Genomic DNA, 19,206 nt, shown 5'->3' with positions numbered 1-19,206 from the left:
CCAACCATACAACATCAAAAGCAGGTGTGAATGTCAGATCATAATTTGCAAAAACCTGATGAGAAATGGTGAGAATGCCCGACTATACACCATCAAATGCGGGAGCGGAGGTGTTCGGCTGTGAGTAGGTGTGAATGTCCGACCATACTTGCTGAAAAATATGACAAAGCAGTTTTCACTTGGTTTGAGTGAAGGAATTCATTTTCTATCAAAATCCGAAATTGTGTAGAACTCGTGGAAATAAGTTTATTCTCGGATTCCTAAAGGTTTAGTGTTGTTCTTTGGTATACTGCAAAGTAATACTTTCTATTTTGTTGAAACCGATTCAGACATGGATAAATATGAAGGACAAAGCAGTTTTAACTTGGTTTGAGTGAAGGAATTCATTTTATATCAAAATCCAAAATTGTGTAGAACTGGTGAAAAGAAGCTTATTCTCGGATTCCTAAAGGTTTAGTGTTGTTCTTTGGTATACTGCAAAGTAATACTTTCTATTTTGTTGAAACCCATTCAGACATGGATAAATATGAAGGACAAAGCAGTTTTAACTTGGTTTGAGTGAAGGAATTCATTTTATATCAAAATCCAAAATTGTGTAGAACTGGTGAAAAGAAGCTTATTCTCGGATTCCTAAAGGTTTAGTGTTGTTCGTTGGTATACTGCAAAGTAATACTTTCTTTTTTGTTGAAACCTATTCAGACATGAATAATAGAAAGTATTACTTTGCAGTATACCAAAGAACAACAATAAACCTTTAGGAATCCGAGAATAAACTTATTTCCACGAGTTCTACACAATTTCGGATTTTGATATAAAATGAATTCCTTCACTCAAACCAAGTTAAAACTGCTTTTTCCTTGATATTTATCCATGTCTGAATCGGTTTCAACAAAATAAAAAGTATTACTTTGCAGTATACCAAAGAACAACACTAAACCTTTAGGAATCCGAGAATAAACTTATTTCCACGAGTTCTACACAATTTCGGATTTCTATATAAAATGAAATCCTTCACTCAAACCAAGTGAAAACTGCTTTGTCATATTTTTCAGCAAGTATGGTCGGACATTCACACCTACTCACAGCCGAACACCTCCGCTCCCGCATTTGATGGTGTATAGTCGGGCATTCTCACCATTTCTCATCAGGTTTTTGCAAATTATGATCTGATATTCACACCTGCTTTTGATGATGTATGGTTGGGCATTCGCACCTTTTTTTACCCATTTTTCAGGAATTATGGGTGGACATTCACACCTTCTTGCAGCTGAACACCTCCTCTCCCGCATATGATCATGTGCGGTTTGATATTCGAAAATTTTCTTTCATGTTTTCTAGCAATTATTGATGGACATTGAGACCTTCTTGCAGCTGAACACCTCTGCTCCCGCTTTTGATGGTGTATAGTCGGGCTTCCGAGCCTTTTCTTCCCCTGTTTTTACAAATTATGGTTGGACATTCAGGCCTTCTTGCAGCCGAAAACCTCCGCTCCCTCTTTTGATCATACATTGTCGGGCATTCACACCTTTTCTTAACCGCTTTTTACAAAACATGGTCGGACTTTCACACCTTCTTGTAGCCGAACACATCCCTTCCCGCTATTGATTGTGTACAGACGGCCATTTTAACCTTTTCTTACCCGCTTTTTACCAACTACGGTCGGACATTCACACCTTCTTATGGCTGAACACCTCCGCTCCCTCTTTTGATGGTGTATGTTCGGGCATTCGAACCTTTTCTTACCCGCTTTTAACAAAGTATGCTCGGACATTCAAACCTTGTAGCCGAACACATCCAGTCCTGCTTTTGATGATGTATGGTTGGGCATTCGCACCTTTTTTTTTACCCATTTTTGAGGAATTATGGGTGGACATTCACACCTTCTTGCAGCTAAACACCTCCGCTCCCACTTATGATCATGTGCGGTTTGATATTCGAAAATTTTCTTTCATGTTTTCTAGCAATTATTGATGGACATTCAGACCTTCTTGCAGCTGAACCCCTCTGCTCCCGCTTTTGATGGTGTATAGTCGGGCTTTCGAGCCTTTTCTTCCCCGGTTTTTACAAATTATGGTTGGACATTCAGACCTTCTTTTAGCCGAAGACCTCCGCTCCCTCTTTTGATCATACATTGTCGGGCATTCGCACCTTTTCTTACCCGCTATTTACAAAACATGGTCGGACTTTCACACCTTCTTGTAGCCGAACACATTCGCTCCCGCTATTGATTGTGTACAGTCGGGTATTTTAACCTTTTCTTACCCACTTTTTAGCAACTACGGTCGGACATTCACACCTTCTTATGGCGGAACACCTCCGCTCCCTCTTTTGATTGTGTATGTTCGGGCATTCAAACATTCTTGTGGCCGAACACATCCACTTCTGCTTGTGATGATGTATAGTTGGGCATTCACACCTTTTCTTACCCATTTCTCAGTAATTATTGGTGGACATTCAGACCTTCTTGCAGCTGAACACCTCTGCTCCCGCTTTTGATGGTGTATAGTCGGGCTTTCGAGGCTTTTCTTCAACGGTGTTTACAAATTATGGTTGGAAATTCAGACCTTGCAGCCGAACACCTCCGCTCCCTCTTTTGATCATACATTGTCGGGCATTCGCACCTTGTCTTACCCGCGTTTTACAAACCATGGTCGGACTTTCACACCTTCTTGTAGCCGAACAACTCCGCTCCCGCTATTGATTGTGTACAGTCGGGTATTTTAACCTTTTCTTACCCGCTTTTTACCAATTATGGTCGGACATTCACACCGTCTTACAGCGGAACACCTCCGCTCCCAAATTTGATGGTGTATGTTCGAGCATTCGAACTTTTTCTTACCCACTTTTTACAAGCTATGGTCGGACATTCAAACCTTCTTGTAGCAGAACACATCCACTTCTTCTTTTGATGATGTATGGTTGGGCATTCACACCTTTTCTTACCCATTTTTCAGGAATTATGGGTGGAAATTCACACCTACTTGCAGTCGAACAGCTCTGCTCCCACTTTTGATTATGTTTGGTTGGATATTCGAACCTTTTCTTAACTGCTTTTTACAAACTTTGGTCGGACGTTCACACCTTCTTGCAGCCGAACACCTCCGCTTCCGCTTATGATGGTATATATTCGGGCATTCGAACCTTTTCTTACCCGCTTTTTACCAACTATGGTCGGACATTCGCACCATCTTACAGCGGAACACCTCCGCTCCCTCTTTTGATGGTGTATTTTCGGGCATTCGCACCTTTTCTTACCCGCTTTTTACAAACTATGGTTGGACATTCAAACCTTCTTGTAGCCGAAAACCTCCACTCCCTCTTTTGATCATACATTGTCGGGCATTCGCACCTTTTCTTACCCGCTTTTTACAAACTATGCTCGGACATTCAAACCTTCTTGTAGCCAAACACATCCACTCCTGCTTTTGTTGATGTATGGTTGGGCATTCGAACCTACTTGTTGCCCGCTTTTCATTAATTATGGGTGGACATTCACACCTACTTGCAGCCGAACAACTCCGCTCCCGCTATTGATTGTGTAGAGTCGAGTATTTTAACCTTTTCTTACCCGCTTTTTACCAACTATGGTCGGACATTCACACCTTCTTACAGCGGAAAACCTCCGCTCCCTCTTTTGATGGTGTATGTTCTGGCATTCAAACCTTTTCTTACCCGCCTTTTACAAACTATGGTCGGACATTCAAACCTTCTTGTGGCCGCACACATCCACTTCTGCTTGTGATGATGTATAGTTGGGCATTCACACCTTTTCTTACCCATTTCTCAGTAATTATTGGTGGACATTCAGACCTTCTTGCAGCTGAACACCTCTGCTCCCGCTTTTGATGGTGTATAGTCGGGCTTTCGAGGCTTTTCTTCAACGGTGTTTACAAATTATGGTTGGAAATTCAGACCTTGCAGCCGAACACCTCCGCTCCCTCTTTTGATCATACATTGTCGGGCATTCGCACCTTGTCTTACCCGCGTTTTACAAACCATGGTCGGACTTTCACACCTTCTTGTAGCCGAACAACTCCGCTCCCGCTATTGATTGTGTACAGTCGGGTATTTTAACCTTTTCTTACCCGCTTTTTACCAATTATGGTCGGACATTCACACCGTCTTACAGCGGAACACCTCCGCTCCCAAATTTGATGGTGTATGTTCGAGCATTCGAACTTTTTCTTACCCACTTTTTACAAGCTATGGTCGGACATTCAAACCTTCTTGTAGCAGAACACATCCACTTCTTCTTTTGATGATGTATGGTTGGGCATTCGCACCTTTTCTTACCCATTTTTCAGGAATTATGGGTGGAAATTCACACCTACTTGCAGCTGAACACCTCTGCTCCCGCTTTTGATGGTGTATAGTCGGGCTTTCGAGGCTTTTCTTCAACGGTGTTTACAAATTATGGTTGGAAATTCAGACCTTGCAGCCGAACACCTCCGCTCCCTCTTTTGATCATACATTGTCGGGCATTCGCACCTTGTCTTACCCGCGTTTTACAAACCATGGTCGGACTTTCACACCTTCTTGTAGCCGAACAACTCCGCTCCCGCTATTGATTGTGTACAGTCGGGTATTTTAACCTTTTCTTACCCGCTTTTTACCAATTATGGTCGGACATTCACACCGTCTTACAGCGGAACACCTCCGCTCCCTCTTTTGATGGTGTATTTTCGGGCATTCGCACCTTTTCTTACCCGCTTTTTACAAACTATGGTTGGACATTCAAACCTTCTTGTAGCCAAACACATCCACTCCTGCTTTTGTTGATGTATGGTTGGGCATTCGAACCTACTTGTTGCCCGCTTTTCATTAATTATGGGTGGACATTCAGACCTACTTGCAGCCGAACACCTCGGCTTCCGCTTTTGATGGTGTATATTTTTGCATTCGAACCTTTTCTTACCCGCTTTTTACAAACCATGGTCGGACTTTCACACCTTCTTTTAGCCGAACAACTCCGCTCCCGCTATTGATTGTGTACAGTCGGGTATTTTAACCTTTTCTTACCCGCTTTTTACCAACTATGGTTGGACATTCACACCTTCTTACAGCGGAACACCTCCGCTCCCTCTTTTGATGGTGTATGTTCGGGCATTCGAACCTTTTCTTACCCGCTTTTTACAAACTATGCTCGGACATTCACACCTTCTTGCAGCGAAACACCTCCGCTCCCTCTTTTGATTGTGTATGTTCGGGCATTCAAACCTTTTCTTACCCGCCTTTTACAAACTATGGTCGGACATTCAAACCTTCTTGTGGCCGAACACATCCACTTCTGCTTTTGATGATGTATAGTTGGGCATTCACACCTCTTCTTACCCATTTTTCAGTAATTATTGGTGGACATTCAGACCTTCTTGCAGCTGAACACCTCTGCTCCCGCTTTTGATGGTGTATAGTCGGGCTTTCGAGGCTTTTCTTCAACGGTGTTTACAAATTATGGTTGGAAATTCAGACCTTGCAGCCGAACACCTCCGCTCCCTCTTTTGATCATACATTGTCGGACATTCGCACCTTGTCTTACCCGCGTTTTACAAACCATGGTCGGACATTCACAGCTTCCTCTCCACCATACTTGTATGGTGGGATATTCACACCCACTTGCATCCGAAGACCTCCGCCCCCACTTTTGTTGATATTTAGTCGGTCATTCACACCTTACCCGTTTTCTTGCAGCCAAACACCTCTGATCTCGCTTTTGATGATGTAAGATTGGGCATTCAGACCTTGCTTTTCCTGCTTTTCACCAACTATAGACGGACATTCACACCTTCTTGCAGCCGAACACTTCCGCTCCACCTTTTCGGTTTCTATCACACCTTTTTTTTCACCGCATTTTATAGATTATGGTTGGAAATTCTCAACCACTCATCCGAAGACCTCTCCTCCCGCTTTTGTTAATATATTTGAACTTTAGTCAGACATTCACACCTACTTGCAGGCGAACACCACCTCTCTAGCTTTTGATGATGTATGGTCCGGCATTCTTACCGTTTCTAACACATTTTTCAGCAATTATGGTAGGACATTCACACCTTCTTGCAGCTGAACACCTCCTCTCCCACTTATGATCATGTGCAGATTGATTTTCGAAAATTTTCTTTCATGTTTTCTAGCAATTAATGATGGACATTTAGACCTTCTTGCAGCTGAACACCTCCGCTCCCGCTTTTGATCATACATTGTCAGGCATTCGAACCTTGTCTTACAAACTTTAGTCAAACATTCACACCTTTTTGCAGCCGAACACAGTTTTTTTCAGCCGAACTTGGGCATTCGAACCTTTTCATACCCACTTTTTACCAACTATGGTCGGACATTCAAACCTTCTTGTAGCCGAACACATCCAGTCCTGCTTTTGATGATGTATGTTCAGGCATTCGAACCTTTTCTTACCAGCTTTTTACAAACTATGCTCGGACATTCAAACCTTCTTGTAGCCGAACACATCCACTCCTGCTTTTGATGATGTATGGTATGGCATTCGAACCTACTTGTTGCCCGCTTTTCATTAATTATGGGTGGACATTCACACCTTGTCGCAGCCAAACACCTCCGCTCCCTGTTTTGATCATGTATGGTTGGACATTCGCACCTTTTCTCACCCGCTTTTTGCAAACTATGGTCGGCCATTCACAGCTTCCTCTCCACCATACTTCTATGGTGGGATATTCACACCCACTTGCATCCGAAGACCTCCGCCCCCACTTTTGTTGATATTTAGTCGGTCATTCGCACCTTACCCGTTTTTGGCAAACTATGGCCTTCTTGCAGCCAAAAACCTCTGATCTCGCTTTTGATGATGTAAGGTTGGGCATTCAGACCTTGCTTCACCTGCTTTTCACCAAATATAGTCGGACATTCACACCTTCTTGCAGCCGAACACTTCCGCTCCACCTTTTAGTTTTCTATGGGGCATTCACACCTTTTTTTTCACCGCATTTTATAAAAACACCACAGGAACACCGTATTGAGGCTTTGTTCTGACCGCTCATTCGGTGTCGCGTTTCTTTCAAGCAATTCGCCTGGTTAGCCCGCACTCGGCTCGCTCCCAGAGCCGTGTTAAAGTCTACTTCGCATTCACTCTCTTTTCTCAGCAGACTAAAAGAAAGTTTCATCTTGGGCTCCCTGAAACCTCCATCCTGCACCGCTGTTTGCTTTTTCACAAGAGCAGAGGAGAGCGCACCGTTCCCAGGGGCACTACAGTACCGGGTCGATGCTTGGAGTGAACGGAGCAAGCTCCTTTTTCAACTCCTATTGATACAAATCCATTTAATATGTAGTCCTCGCATAGAGGACACATCAGACATTAAACTGATAAGAACAGATACTACACTTGATCTTAGCCAAAAGGCCGAGAAGCGATAACTGTCCACTGGTTCACGTCCGAGGGCCCTTCCTGGCACAATGCGCACTTGTAGCGGTGTTCTTTTTATGGCCATAGTGTCACTTTGCACCTCGGCCCACCCGCTGCACTGAGCACTCTTCAGCCCTTTTAAATGGTATAACTTTACACTACCGCACGCTCCAGCGAGCACCATTCAAGCAACAACTTTGCACTCCAGCTTCGAACATTGGCACAGTCGCAACAAGTAAGGCGACTCTACTCAGAGAAGTCACTCTGCACAGTAACAAGATTTCTTTTGCACAGACAGAAAGGGCTTCATCCGCAAAGGTAAAGCCTGCCAAAAATAGAAACAACTCATTAGTGCTGCTCAACGTTGTACTTTGCAGTAAAAGAAAGAGCAAATCTAAAGATTCAGGAATCCGAGAATAAGCTTACTTCCATGAGTTCTTCACGATTTCGGATTTTGCTATAAAATGAATTCCTTCACTCAAACTAAATTAAAACTGCTAAACCGCTAATCTGTTACATGCAAGGCAGATGTCAAATTCACCGAAATAGGATCTAAGGGTATTTGGCCAATCGAGCTGTAGCAGCTTCGGTAAAAGAGTATAAGTTGAAGAGTTTGTGAATAAAGGTGTGCACACACATAGTGAGTTGTAGGAAAATAGGCAGGGAGCAATGCCGGCTGGGGTATAGGTTCTTGTATGTTGTCTGACTGTTTGATTTGAATGTGTTGTGTAAGTGTCCTGTTGAATGTTACATGTTTGGGCTTTGACACGCTTCACTGTGGTTGTTAACTGTGTGGTGTGTCCTGAAATGTTATATGTTTGGGCTGTGTGACATGCTTAATGCTTTTCAGTAGCAACCCACTTATTCATATATAGCAACTGACAACATAAGAAGTCCGGACATACTTTGATAGTAGTTGTAGAAGTATCCTTATTGATAATAGATAAACTAATTCATAGTGATAGAACAGTAGATGAACAGGTGCCTGCACATGTCTCATGAAAATAAAATGGGTGTATGATTGCTGACGGCAGAGCAATACTGCCAAACTTATGAGTTCTTGTGGCAAACTTGATTCAGTGTCTTGACGTGTATACGCTGTTTCGCTGACTTGTCACAAGAAACAAAGTGTGTTTGATAAGATCCGACCATTTTATTACGGGAGGATCAGTATATATGGATTCTGATGTGACTGATAAACTCATTCGTATCTTAAGCATAATCTAATACGTGAGACAACGCCCTGGCACACAATAAAAAAAAAAAAAAGAGAGAGCGGTTTTGTGTCCCCACAGTCCATAATGTAGAAAAGAGAGAAAAAAGCCTTTCTGATTTGTTGTGTGTGCTCACAGTGCAGAGTGTAGAGAAAAGAGAGAAAAGAAAGCCGTTTTGGTGTCACGGGTGTTGTGACTTACACACACACATTTCTGAATTGAGAAAGGAAATTATTTTAGAGGAAGCACTAGAGTTTAGATCCCACATTTGTTGATAGGCATTCATTTAATTTTTCTTTTAATCAGTTTTAAAGTGAATACTAACTGAGAAATGAAAAAGGTGAAGAGTTTAGAAGCTTGGTTCAAGAGCAAAACTTGGTTTATGATCAGCTGAGTCTCTAAACAGAACAGCAAAGGGCTTCATCGAACATTTAAAAAAGATTCAGATTGTTAGAATATCCAGAATTTATAGGAATGGTGGTGATTACTCTTATTTTCTAGAATGGAAATAACTGCACCATGTCTGTTTTATGAATTTAAGGGGCTAAAAAGTTTTGTTCTCGTTTTTCTATGATTAACCGAATGTATGTGAGAGTCCAAACAGACAGAAGGGTTACGGCCGAGCGCTGGACCTTCCAAAAAAGATGAGACAGGCTGGACCCGTGCCATACTAGTTAAGGCCTGCCTGTGGATTACAGGTTCTTTAAACTCTCACACACACAAACTCACACACGTTCGCACACATACACCCATACACACACACATTCTTGAACTTGCTGCAAGATTAAACCTTTGCATTAACTGACTCCAGCAACTCTGAGTCTCATTGAGAGACTTTTCTCAACAATTGGGTCCTCAAACCAGATCTCAACGTTTTTTCCGCTGTCCAGGGTCGGAGCTGAAACTGTGCACGGGGGAGTCCAGTACTCCTAATGAAAGACCCCCTGCTGAATTGCGGTAATTAGGGGCCAGTGTCCACTGAAAGGGGAAAAAGGGACGAGATCGTACTTTTGAATCAATGGCCAGAAGCCATTGGCAGTGCAGGCATCAACAATAATGGTGTTATTTCACCCATTAACACTTAAGGTACCTCATGCAGTGGCTGTGATATGGTTACTTAACAAAATATCTTTACCAGACATCTCTCCTACATAACAGTTCTTCTTTCACAGCCACACCTTGTTGTCGAGAGATGTGCTACACTTAATCCATCCACACTGCTACCTACCCCACAGATGGAAAGCCTCATGATTGCATGTCAGAAATAACCATCAGTGTTTTACCCAGGCCAGACTTAACTGATATACATTATGAAAATGCAGAAATAACTATATTTATTCAACAGATCAAAGAAAAAAACCCTGATGGCACAAATGCTACAGGATTTGCAGTAGTAACAGAAACTGAAGTTTTCTTAAAACAACCACTACCAAAAAATTACTCTGTTCAAGCAGTCGAATTGGTAGCTTTAACTGAAGCTTGTAAATTAAATAACAAAAAGGTTGTTAACGTTTACACTGACAGTCAGTATGCCTTCTCAACTGTACATGTGTTAACACAGCATTAGAAAAACAGGTATGTTGACATCCACAGCTAAATGTATAAACTACAAATATTTTAGCATTATTAGATGTTATTCAATTGCCATCTACAATAGACTCGTATGAATGACCGGAAGGAAAACCATACTGCCAAAGAATTTGTTTAAATATGCTGCAGTATTGAGCCACGGACCATGTCATGTCTCAACAGGAGGGATGGAAGCAATAATGAACCAGGTTTTTACAGCATATGGTTTTACTAATTATTAAAAAATTTTTTTTAGAATAAATAAATGAATAAAGTTTTGTCTAGCAGGTCAAATATGTGCAAAATACATTCCACAGGGCAATCTAAGACCAAAACGAAGATAATTCCCTAAGCCAGTGTATCTTTTTCAACATATTTGTTTGGATTTCATTATTTCATTATTTTGTAGATTTCATTGAACTAAATTAATGTTAAGGGAAACGATTCTGCTCAGTGACAACAGAGGTTTTTACCAAATGGTCTGAAATATTTCCATGTGCACAAGCAGATGCACTCTCAGTAGCAAAATCACGCGTAAAATAACTCATTTCTAGATTTGAAATTCCTGAAAAGATCTTCAGTGATAATTTGACACACTTTGTAAACAATGTCATCTCACTGATGGCAAAGAACTTAAAATAGACCTTAGAAACCACTGTGATATAGAAGGTTTCGCTAACACATTGGAATTGTTTTACTATTTACATATGCATGTGCAGTGAAGAATTGCTTGCTGCTGATAAATGCAAAGAAGAACAGCTTACACATAAATGCTCACATATAGGCTGCTGAATGCAATGAAGACCTGCTTATCCAGTAAAGTTCAATGTCAATGTGTAATATCCAATTAGGATTTGCAAAACAGTGAAGTTAAACAATGAATGGGTCCATAGTCGGTATGAGAAGACTACAGGAATATTTACCTGGGTGTACGTTCAAACAGAGATGAGAAAATTGCGATAAATTATTGTTTGTTTGTTTGTTAGTATGTATATGAATGTTATGTGTATAAACTGTGTTGAGTTGTAGTTACTCAGTAGTGTCTCAGTGAAACAACCGACGGGGGAAGCCTTGCGGTGACAACAAAAGCAGTGTTTTACTGATCAGTCAAGTTGCTCCAGTGTACTCCATACAAACTGGTTGGCTACTGAAGGGATAGAAAATGGGGAATACTTGTTTTAAAGCAAACAAGGAATTAGATGGGAAAAATACATGTTTTAACGGGACCCAGACAATATTAAATACTCAGACAGATGGGAGAAGAAGTGTAGTTTTGTAGGAAATCACAAAATTATTACATAAAATGAGTGAAATCAATTGAAGAATGCCTTTCTGAAGAGCTGTTTACCACAGATGAGCAGCTTTGCGACCAAGCACATTGTAGATCGCTTTACTGCCAAAATGATCTAGTTTAATGGATTGGTTTAGACATTTATAACAGCATTTTAAGAACAAAGAGAGAAACAAAAAGGGACAACGCTTCATGGTGGAAGGTGATGTATAAATAACTGTGTATATGATGAAGGAGAGACCATTTGAGCAGCACAGCCATTTCGCAGCACAGGGACAGCAGTCCAAGTTAAAGGATCTCCCATGTGGTATCACCTGTCACACTGTGTCAAGGCATCAAAAGAAGAAAAAATCACCAAACTCAAGGACAAAGAGACGAAGACTCCGGTGAACGAAGAGAGAGGACTTACAAACCAGAAATACAAAAGGATGCTCGATATCAAGATCCAGAAGAAGAGGCTAACAATGCCACGAACACTTACGATGCTGGGAATGATGCCAGCAATGAACAGAGAAGAAGATTCAGTGTCATCAATCTGCAACACGTGCCTCTAATGAGGGGGTGAATATAGAATCCTCAATGATTACAACGTCTCTGGGAACTGTGACAACAACAAGGTTTAAACCATTTTGATATATATTGTAACCTATTGGCTAAGGAATAGTGCTGAAAATGAGGTAAATCTAATCCACCACTGTCCTTGGTCTTCTGTAGGGTTTTTAAACTAATACGTGGTGGTTTGTTTTTCCACAGAAATTTGGAGATGCATGAATCTAGTGACTTAAACCAAGTAGCAGATAGTTTTATGGGGATCATTGAGAACAAATAGTTAACTTTTGGTAGTATCATCATTTTACTGGTTGTAACTCTCCCCATAAGTGATATAGGTAAGGACTTCCAACGAGAGAGATCGTCCTCTACTCTCTTTACTAATTGCACATAATCCATCTGTACTTATCAGTTTAATATGTGATATGTCTATGCAAGGACTACATATTAAATGGATTTTTATCAATAGGAGTTGAAAAAGGAGCTTGCTCCGTTCACTCCAAGCATCGACCCGGTACTGCAGTGCCGCTGGGAACGGTGCGCTCTCCTCTGCTCTTGTGAAAAAGCTAACAGCGGTGCAGGATGGAAGTTTCTTTTAGTCTGCTGAGAAAAGAGAGTGAATGCGAAGTAGACTTTAACACGGCTCTGGGAGCGAGCCGAGTGCGGGCTAACCAGGAGAAATGCTTGAAAGAAACGCGACACCGAATGAGCGGTCAGAACAAAGCCTCAATACGGTGTTCCTGTGGTGTTTTTATAAAATGCGGTGAAAATAAAGGTGTGAATGCCCCATAGAAAACTAAAAGGTGGAGCGGAAGGAAGTGTTCGGCTGCAAGAAGGTGTGAATGTCCGACTATATTTGGTGAAAAGCAGGTGAAGCAAGGTCTGAATGCCCAACCTTACATCATCAAAAGCGAGATCAGAGGTTTTTGGCTGCAAGAAGGCCATAGTTTGCCAAAAGCGGGTAAGGTGCGAATGACCGACTAAATATCAACAAAAGTGGGGGCGGAGGTCTTCGGATGCAAGTGGGTGTGAATATCCCACCATACAAGTATGGTGGAGAGGAAGCTGTGAATGGCCGACCATAGTTTGCAAAAAGCGGGTGAGAAAAGGTGCGAATGTCCAACCATACATGATCGAAACAGGGTGTTTGGCTGCGACAAGGTGTGAATGTCCACCCATAATTAATGAAAAGCGGGCAACAAGTAGGTTCGAATGCCATACCATACATCATCAAAAGCAGGAGTGGATGTGTTCGGCTACAAGAAGGTTTGAATGTCCGAGCATAGTTTGTAAAAAGCGGGTAAGAAAAGGTTCGAATGCCCGAACATACACCATCAAAAGAGGGAGCGGAGGTGTTCCGCTTTAAGACGGTGTGAATGTCCGACCATAGTTGGTAAAAAGTGGGTATGAAAAGGTGCGAATGCCCAAATTCGGCTGCAAAAAACTGTGTTCGGCTGCAAAAAGGTGTGAATGTTCGACTAAAGTTTGTAAAAAGCGGGTAAGACAAGGTGCGAATGCCTGACAATGTATGATCAAAAGCGGGAGCGGAGGTGTTCAGCTGCAAGAAGGTCTAAATGTCCATAATTAATTGCTAGAAAACATGAAAGAAAATTTTCGAAAATCAATCCGCACATGATCATAAGTGGGAGAGGAGGTGTTCAGCTGCAAGAAGGTGTGAATATCCTACCATAATTGCTGAAAAATGTGTTAGAAACGGTAAGAATCCCGGACCATACCTCATCAAAAGCTAGAGAGGTGGTGTTCGGCTACAAGTAGGTGTGAATGTCTGACTAAAGTTCAAATATATTAACAAAAGCGGGAGGAGAGGTCTTCGGATGAGTGGTTGAGAATTTCCAACCATAATCTATAAAATGCGGTGAAAAAAAAGGTGTGATAGAAACCTAAAAGGTGGAGCGGAAGTGTTCGGCTGCAAGAAAGTGTGAATGTCCATCTATAGTTGGTGAAAAGCAGGAAAAGCAAGGTCTGAATGCCCAATCTTACATCATCAAAAGCGAGATCAGAGGTGTTTGGCGGCAAGAAAACGGGTAAGGTGTGAATGACCAACTAAATATCAACAAAAGTGGGGGCGGAGATCTTCGGATGCAAGTGGGTGTGAATATCCCACCATACAAGTATGGTGGAGAGGAAGCTGTGAATGGCCGACCATAGTTTGCAAAAAGCGGGTGAGAAAAGGTGCGAATGTCCAACCATACATGATCAAAACAGGGAGCGGAGGTGTTTGGCTGTGACAAGGTGTGAATGTCCACCCATAATTAATGAAAAGCGGGCAACAAGTAGGTTCGAATGCCCAACCATACATCAACAAAAGCAGGAGTAGATGTGTTTGGCTACAAGAAGGTTTGAATGTCCGAGCATAGTTTGTAAAAAGCGGGTAAGAAAAGGTGCGAATGCCCGACAAAGTATGATCAAAAGAGGGAGTGGAGGTTTTCGGCTACAAGAAGGTTTGAATGTCCGACCATAGTTGGTAAAAAGTGGGTAAGAAAAGGTTCGAATGCCCGAATATATACCATCAAAAGCGGAAGCGGAGGTGTTCGGCTGCAAGAAGGTGTGAACGTCCGACCAAAGTTTGTAAAAAGCAGTTAAGAAAAGGTTCGAATATCCAACCAAACATAATCAAAAGTGGGAGCAGAGCTGTTCGACTGCAAGTAGGTGTGAATATCCACACATAATTCCTGAAAAATGGGTAAGAAAAGGTGCGCATGCCCAACCATACATCATCAAAAGAAGAAGTGGATGCGTTCTGCTACAAGAAGGTTTGAATGTCCAACCATAGTTTGTAAAAAGCGGGTAAGAAAAAGTTTGAATGCCCGAACATACACCATCAAAAGAGGGAGCGGAGGTGTTCCGCTGTAAGATGCTGCGAATGTCCGACCATAGTTGGTAAAAAGCGGGTAAGAAAAGGTTAAAAAACCGGACTGTACACAATCAATAGCGGGAGCGGAGTTGTTTGGCTACAAGAAGGTGTGAAAGTCCGACCATGGTTTGTAAAAAGCGGGTAAGACAAGGTGCGAATGCCCGACAATGTATGATCAAAAGAGGGAGCGGAGTTGTTCGGCTGCAAGGTCTGAATTTCCAACCATAATTTGTAAACACCGTTGAAGAAAAGGCTCGAAAGCCCGACTATACACCATCAAAAGCGGGAGCGGAGGTGTTCAGCTGCAAGAAGGTCTGAATGTCCACCAATAATTACTGAAAAATGGGTAAGAAAAGGTGTGAATGCCCAACTATACATCATCACAAGCAGAAGTGGATGTGTTCGGCCACAAGAAGGTTTAAATGTCCGACCATAGTTTGTAAAAGGCGGGTAAGAAAAGGTTCGAATGCCCGAACATACACAATCAAAAGAGGGAGCGGAGGTGTTTCACTGCAAGAAGGTGTGAATGTCCGAGCATAGTTTGTAAAAAGTGGGTAAGAAAAGGTTCGAATGCCAGAACATACACCATCAAAAGAGGGAGCGGAGGTGTTCCGCTGTAAGAAGGTGTGAATGTCCGACCATAGTTGGTAAAAAGCGGGTAAGAAAAGGCTAAAATACCCAACTCTACACAATCAATAGCGGGAGCGGAGTTGTTCGGCTAAAAGAAGGTATGAAAGTCCGACCATGGTTTGTAAAAAGCGGGTAAGAAAAGGTTCGAATGCCAAAATATACACCATCAAAAGCGGAAGCCGAGGTGTTCGGCTGCAAGTAGGTGTGAATGTCAGATCATAATTTGTAAAAAGCTGATGAGAAAGGTGTGAATGACCGACAATAATTGCTGAAAAATGTGTTAGAAAAGAATGCCGGACCATTCATCATCAAAAGCCGGAGAAGAGGTGTTCGGCTGCAAGAAGCTGTGAATGTCCAGCCATAATAACTCAAAAACGGGTAAGAAAAGGTAGTATTGCCAGACCATAAATGATCAAAACAGGGAGCGGAGGTGTTCCGCTGTAAGAAGGTGTGAATGTCCCACTAAAATTGGTAAAAAGCGGGTAAGAAAAGGTTAAAATACCCGACTGTACACAATCAATAGCGGGAGCGGAGTTGTTTGGCTACTAAAAGGTGTGAAAGTCCGACCATGGTTTGTAAAAAGCGGGTAAGAAAAGGTGCGAATGCCCGACAATGTATGATCAAAAGAGGGAACGGAGGTTTTCGGCTGCAAGAAGGTCTAAATGTCCAACCATAATTTGTAAAAACCGGGGAAGAAAAGGCTCGGAAGCCCGACTATACACCATCAAAAGCGGGAGCGGAGGTGTTCAGCTGCAAGAAGGTCTGAATGTCCATCAATAATTGCTAGAAAACATGAAAAAAAATGTTCGAATATCCAACCGCACATGATCATAAGTGGGAGAGGAGGTGTTCAGCTGCAAGAAGGTGTGAATGTCCACCCATAATTCCTCAAAAATGGTTAAAAAAAAAGGTGCGAATGCCCAACCATACATCATCAAAAGCAGGACTGGATGTGTTCGGCTACAAGAAGGTTTGAATGTCCGAGCATAGTTTGTAAAAAGCGGGTAAGAAAAGGTTCGAATGCCCGAACCTACACCATCAAAAGAGGGAGCGGAGGTGTTCCGCCATAAGAAGGTGTGAATGTCCGACCGTAGTTGGTAAAAAGCGGGTAAGAAAAGGTTCAAATACCCGACTGTACACAATCAATAGCGGGAAGGGATGTGTTCGGCTACAAGAAAGTGTGAAAGTCCAACCATGTTTTGTAAAAAGTGGTTAAGAAAAGGTGCGAATGCCCGACAATGTATGATCAAAAGAGGGAGCGGAGGTTTTCGGCTGCAAGAAGGTCTGAATGTCCAACCATAATTTGTAAATACCGGGGAAGAAAAGGCTCGAAAGCCCAACTATACACCATCAAAAGCGGGAGCAGAGGTGTTCAGCTGCAAGAAGGTCTCAATGTCCATCAATAATTGCTAGAAAACATGAAAGAAAATTTTTCGAATATCAAACCGCACATGATCATATGCGGGAGAGGAGGTGTTCAGCTGTAAGATGGTGTGAATGTCCACCCATAATTCCTGAAAAATCGGTAAAAAAAGGTGCGAATGCCCAACCATACAACATCAAAAGCAGGTGTGAATGTCATCATAATTTGCAAAAACCTGATGAGAAATGGTGAGAATGCCCGACTATACACCATCAAATGCGGGAGCGGAGGTGTTCGGCTGTGAGTAGGTGTGAATGTCCGACCATACTTGCTGAAAAATATGACAAAGCAGTTTTCACTTGGTTTGAGTGAAGGAATTCATTTTATATCAAAATCCGAAATTGTGTAGAACTGGTGAAAAGAAGCTTATTCTCGGATTCCTAAAGGTTTAGTGTTGTTCTTTGGTATACTGCAAAGTAATACTTTCTATTTTGTTGAAACCCATTCAGACATGGATAAATATGAAGGACAAAGCAGTTTTAACTTGGTTTGAGTGAAGGAATTAATTTTATATCAAAATCCGAAATTGTGTAGAACTGGTGATAAGAAGCTTATTCTCGGATTCCTAAAGGTTTAGTGTTGTTCTTTGGTATACTGTAAAGTAATACTTTCTTTTTTGTTGAAACCTATTCAGACATGGATAAATATTAAGGACAAAGCAGTTTTAACTTGGTTTGAGTGAAGGAATTCATTTTATATCAAAATCTGAAATTGTGTAGAACTGGTGATAAGAAGCTTATTCTCGGATTCCTAAAGGTTTAGTGATGTTCTTTGGTATACTGCAAAGTAATACTTTCTTTTTTGTTGAAACCTATTCAGACATGGATAAATATTAAGGACAAAGCAGTTTTAACTTGGTTTGAGTGAAGGAATTCATTTTATATCAAAATCCGAAATTGTGTAGAACTGGTGATAAGAAGCTTATTCTCGGATTCCTAAAGGTTTAGTGTTGTTCTTTGGTATACTGCAAATTAATACTTTCTTTTTTGTTGAAACCTATTCAGACATGGATAAATATGAAGGACAAAGCAGTTTTAACTTGGTTTGAGTGAAGGAATTCATTTTATATCAAAATCCGAAATTGTGTAGAACTGGTGATAAGAAGCTTATTCTCGGATTCCTGAAAAGGTTTAGAGTTGTTCTTTCCTATCCTGCAAAGTACAACGTTCTTTTTTGTTTAAAGCTATTATGACATGGATAAATATGAAGGACAAAGCAGTTTTAACTTAATCGGTTTCAACAAAATAGAAAGTATTACTTTGCAGTATACTAAAGAACAACACTAAACCTTTAGGAATCCGAGAATAAACTTATTTCCACGAGTTCTACACAATTTCGGATTTTGATATAAAATGAATTCCTTCACTCAAACCAAGTTAAAACTGCTTTGTCCTTGATATTTATCCATGTCTGAATCGGTTTCAACAAAATAAAAAGTATTACTTTGCAGTATACCAAAGAACAACACTAAACCTTTAGGAATCCGAGAATAAACTTATTTCCACGAGTTCTACACAATTTCGGATTTTGATATAAAATGAAATCCTTCACTCAAACCAAGTGAACACTGCTTTGTCATATTTTTCAGCAAGTATGGTCGGACATTCACACCTACTCACAGCCGAACACCTCCGCTCCCGCATTTGATGGTGTATAGTCGGGCATTCTCACCATTTCTCATCAGGTTTTTGCAAATTGTGATCTGACATTCACACCTGCTTTTGATGATGTATGGTTGGGCATTCGCACCTTTTTTTTTACCCATTTTTGAGGAATTATGGGTGGACATTCACACCTTCTCGCAGCTAAACACCTCCGCTCCCACTTATGATCATGTGCGGTTTGATATTCGAAAATTTTCTTTCATGTTTTCTAGCAATTATTGATGGACATTCAGACCTTCTTGCAGCTGAACCCCTCTGCTCCCGCTTTTGATGGTGTATAGTTGGGCTTTCAAGCCTTTTCTTCCCCGGTTTTTACAAATTATGGTTGGACATTCAGACCTTCTTTTAGCCGAAAACCTCCGCTCCCTCTTTTGATCATACATTGTCGGGCATTCGCACCTTTTCTTACCCGCTTTTTACAATACATGGTCGGACTTTCACACCTTCTTGTAGCCGAACACATTCGCTCCCGCTATTGATTGTGTGCAGTCGGGTATTTTAACCTTTTCTTACCCACTTTTTACCAACTACGGTCGGACATTCACACCTTCTTATGGCGGAACACCTCCGCTCCCTCTTTTGATGGTGTATGTTTGGGCATTCGAACCTTTTCTTACCCGCT

At 41.6% G+C, this 19,206-nt stretch overlaps 1 non-coding gene and 1 pseudogene across 1 annotated transcript; one reads left to right on the top strand and one right to left on the bottom strand.

Annotated features, from left to right (window-relative positions):
• Positions 1-7,187: 7,187 nt before the first annotated feature.
• On the bottom strand, positions 7,188-7,378 carry LOC140283563 (U2 spliceosomal RNA). The gene has a single exon (XR_011910157.1). It is a non-coding gene; the product is annotated as a U2 spliceosomal RNA (small nuclear RNA).
• A 4,985-nt stretch (positions 7,379-12,363) lies between these two features.
• LOC140283400 (U2 spliceosomal RNA) lies at positions 12,364-12,540 on the top strand (annotated as a pseudogene).
• Positions 12,541-19,206: the final 6,666 nt, after the last annotated feature.

This window comes from Leuresthes tenuis, unplaced genomic scaffold (assembly GCF_036924035.1).
Source record: "Leuresthes tenuis unplaced genomic scaffold, fLeuTen1.0.hap1 SCAF_23, whole genome shotgun sequence".
Lineage (NCBI taxonomy): Eukaryota > Metazoa > Chordata > Actinopteri > Atheriniformes > Atherinopsidae > Leuresthes > Leuresthes tenuis.
The sequence above is the reverse complement of the archived record's forward strand: the minus strand, read 5'-3'. Positions and strand labels throughout refer to the sequence as shown.